Source organism: Chrysochloris asiatica, unplaced genomic scaffold (assembly GCF_000296735.1).
Source record: "Chrysochloris asiatica unplaced genomic scaffold, ChrAsi1.0 scaffold00018, whole genome shotgun sequence".
NCBI classification, from domain to species: domain Eukaryota; kingdom Metazoa; phylum Chordata; class Mammalia; order Afrosoricida; family Chrysochloridae; genus Chrysochloris; species Chrysochloris asiatica.
This window is the reverse complement of record NW_006408536.1, coordinates 19,278,214-19,281,662: the sequence shown is the minus strand read 5'-3', so window position 1 is coordinate 19,281,662 and position 3,449 is coordinate 19,278,214. Positions and strand designations below refer to the sequence as shown.

General features: G+C 42.7%; 1 pseudogene; it reads left to right on the top strand.

Moving 5' to 3' along the window:
- Nucleotides 1-601: 601 nt before the first annotated feature.
- LOC102821225 overlaps nucleotides 602-3,449 on the top strand; it is a 10,868-nt pseudogene continuing 8,020 nt past the window's right edge.

Here is a 3,449-nt window from a genome sequence, read left to right as displayed (position 1 = left end):
TCAAGTGTGGCAGCGGTAGTGAGGTTGGCCCAGGATCGGACATTGTTTTGTTTTGCTGTGCATGGGGTCGCTATGAGTCGGTTCCGACTCGATGGCACCTGACAACAACAATGTTAATTGTCTCACTGAATGGAAATATCCCCATGTTCCCCAGATAGGAAGCCAGATTATAATGGGAAGGTAATTTGGTGAATAAGCAAGCAAGTACTGGTAGTTTCTAACGTTCAGAGGCATTAAGTTACAATAGCTTGGTCCTTCCGGGAGGAGGTGGGTTCTGTGCTCGCGGAGTTTGCAGATGGCGGGACTTGCTCAGAGCGCTCTTGGGGGTCGGTCTGCGTGACCTTTGGCCCTGCCAGCGCGCAAGGGAAGACGTGCGTGTTCCCGGCAGCTGCTCATTCCATCTCACTTTTATGGTTCTGAGACTGGGAGGGACTTTGCCGGGACCGTGAGGATCCCCAGCTCTCAGGGTTGATCCGCTTCCCAGCTGTCCTTCCTGAACCTGCTGACCAAACACCCACCCAGGGGCCCTCATCCATTTCAGTTGCTGACTTTTACAACCACACACCGATCAACAATCTCCGGCTTGATCCCACTAGGAATAATGGCAGCCCTGTCTATGAAAGAAAGGCAGGTTTGCTGGGGAGCCCGTGATGAATACTGGAAGTGTTTAGATGAGCACACAGATGATGCTTCTCAATGTAAGAAGTTATGAAGCTCATTTGAATCAAGTTGTCCCCAGCAGTGGATAAAATATTTTGATAAAAGAAGAGACTATTTAAAATACAAAGAAAAATTTGAAGCAGGACAGTTTCAACCCACAAAAACAAGCGCAAATTCCTAAGCTGTTCCTGAATTTTTCAGCGAGATTGAAACTATTCTTTCTGGACATTCATCAGTGCAACAGTAACCTTGGGACAATAGTCACTAGCAATACTATTAGGGTCTGTGTCAGCATTGTTCTCAGGGTACAACTCTTAACAGCTAAAATGATCAAAGAACAGGATTCCATCATTCAGACTGTGAATAACTGAAATAAAATGATGTAAAATAGGCTTAGTTTTAATTTAGTAAGAAAAACATATTTTAAGAAAAACATTAAAGCCTATTATATAAAACAGTATTATTTTTTATTGGAAGACAGCTAGTGGGCAAATGTAATAACTAGATACTGTTGTTGTTAAGTACCATGGAGTCAGTTCTGACCCACAGTGACCCTATATAGGGTTTCCAAGGAGTGGCTGGTGAGCTTGAACCACCACCCTTGCAGTTCAAATTGACTTTAACCCACAGCGCCACACCAGGACTCCAATAGACAGAGATAGATAGATGCTAAAAGGAGTAAATTGTCATCGTGTATTCCTGGCAGTCAGCAGCTTAGTATTTGTTGTTGAGTGCTATCAAGTCAGTTCCAACTCATAGTGACCCTGTGTAGGGTTTCTGAGGAGCAGCTGGTGAGTTTGAACTTGCCGACCTGCGGTACAAACCATCTTTGCAGTCTAGTGCATTATCTTGCATCGCCACACTAGGACTCCAAATATTAGAGACTGGAGTATGAGGACTAGAAGAAACTTGAACTTATACAAATAACATATTTTTAAAAAACAGCGAATATACTCAACGTTGGGGCAATGAATGTTATCTCCCTATAATCAGTAAAAAGTAAAATATGATCTCTCATTTTTCTTACACAATAATGTGTTAGAAGTTCTGGCCAGTGAAATAATGTACGAGACATAGACAGCATGTAAATGGAAAGGAATAAATAAAACTGGCTCTAAAAAAAAAAATTAAACAATAGCCCGGACCCTCCATCTTCACTGTAGGGAAAAACTTGTCAATGGGGCCATTAGTGTGAAGTCCACTTTGGGCCCAGATTCTCTCTGCCAACCTTGCTTAGATGGGTCCTGTCAGCCTGGTCTCCCTGATTCTTCCCCTTTTCTAGATTTTCATTCTCCAATGGACACATTGAGAGCAAGGTGGCTCTGTAGGATAAGCACTGGACTGCAAACCAGAAGGTCAGCAGTTCAAGCCTACACTGGAGAAAGATGAGGCCTTTTGCTTCCGAAAAGATTTACAGCCTCAGAAACCCTCAGAAACCCTATAAAGGGGTCTCTATGAATCAGAATTGGCTCAATGGCACTTAACAACATGATTGAAGGGATTAACAAATCTTAAGAAGCAATTGTGTTCATGTTGTTGTTAAATAGTCATGAATAAGCAGGGACCAAACATGGGCATATATTCAGGTGAGCTCTTTTTAAAAGTTTTTTTAAGTTTTTATTATGAATCGGGTGATAGTTTGCATCGGAAAACATTGGTTTTATACTCATTGTTTCATTGCAATGATTACAATCCCCTCCGTGCATTCTCATTCAACAGTATTTGCTTCTATTCCCTCTGTTTTTAGGGTGGGTTTTTTTTTTGGCGGGGGGTATGTACACCAAAACACTCAGGAATATTTAAACCACCCAAGGGCACATTCTGCAAGCCTGCCTCCTGGCTGCCAGCACACAGCCTTTTTCTTTCCATAAGTCTAGAGTCCTCATCTATTCTATCTCTCCATGTTCTCATCTCTGTCTCCATCTCTGGTGTTGCTGCTTCTCTGGATAAGGTCCCACATTCCACTTGTGCTCTTCTTCCTTGATGGTCCTAGGGTCCTCGGTTCCTGGAATGTAAGATTATCAGGTGAGCCCTTGAGGAGCCTGAGGGGAACACCCCCTTCCTACATTTAGAAGTTGAGTTTTCTTGTAGTCTTTAGTCTCCAGGAGTCCCTATGTAGCACAGACAAAGTGTTGGTGGGCTGCTTAGGAAAGGTTGGTGGTTTGAACACAACCAGAGATTCCTCAGAAGAAAGGCATGGTAATCTACTTTGAAAACTCAGCCATTGGAAACCCTATGGAGCACAGTTCTACTTGTACACACATGGGGTTGCTGTGAATCAGAATTGAGTTGATGGTAAATGGTTTGGTGTTTTTGTTTTGTTTTTACTCTCCTGGCAGGCACAGTTCTTACCTGACAATAATTCCCAGAGCAAAGGTGAGAGTTATTAATACAGACAGAACACAGTGTGTCCCTTTAAAGACTTGGAGATAAGAAATGACGCTTGAGGAACTAAACTACACACCAATAATGGATCCTAACGGAGATAAGCAAGTGCTTCACAGAGCTGAGGAGAGGGCTTGACAGTTCCCTCTGTCAATAAAGATAAAAAATAAAGAATCAGGTTAATCTGACCCAGGGAAAAAGAGAGTGATCCAGACCCAAACAGCTAGGCAGAAGTGATTTTTTTCTCACGAAACTTTAGAAGTTTCACATCTCTTCTCCACATTGTAGTCCTTCAGAGCAAATCATTAAATCTGGCCCTTGTTTAAGATGTTGTTGTTATGTGCTGTGGAGTCGGTTCCGACTCAGAGCGACCCTTTACAGGGTTTCCGAGACTGTAAATCTTT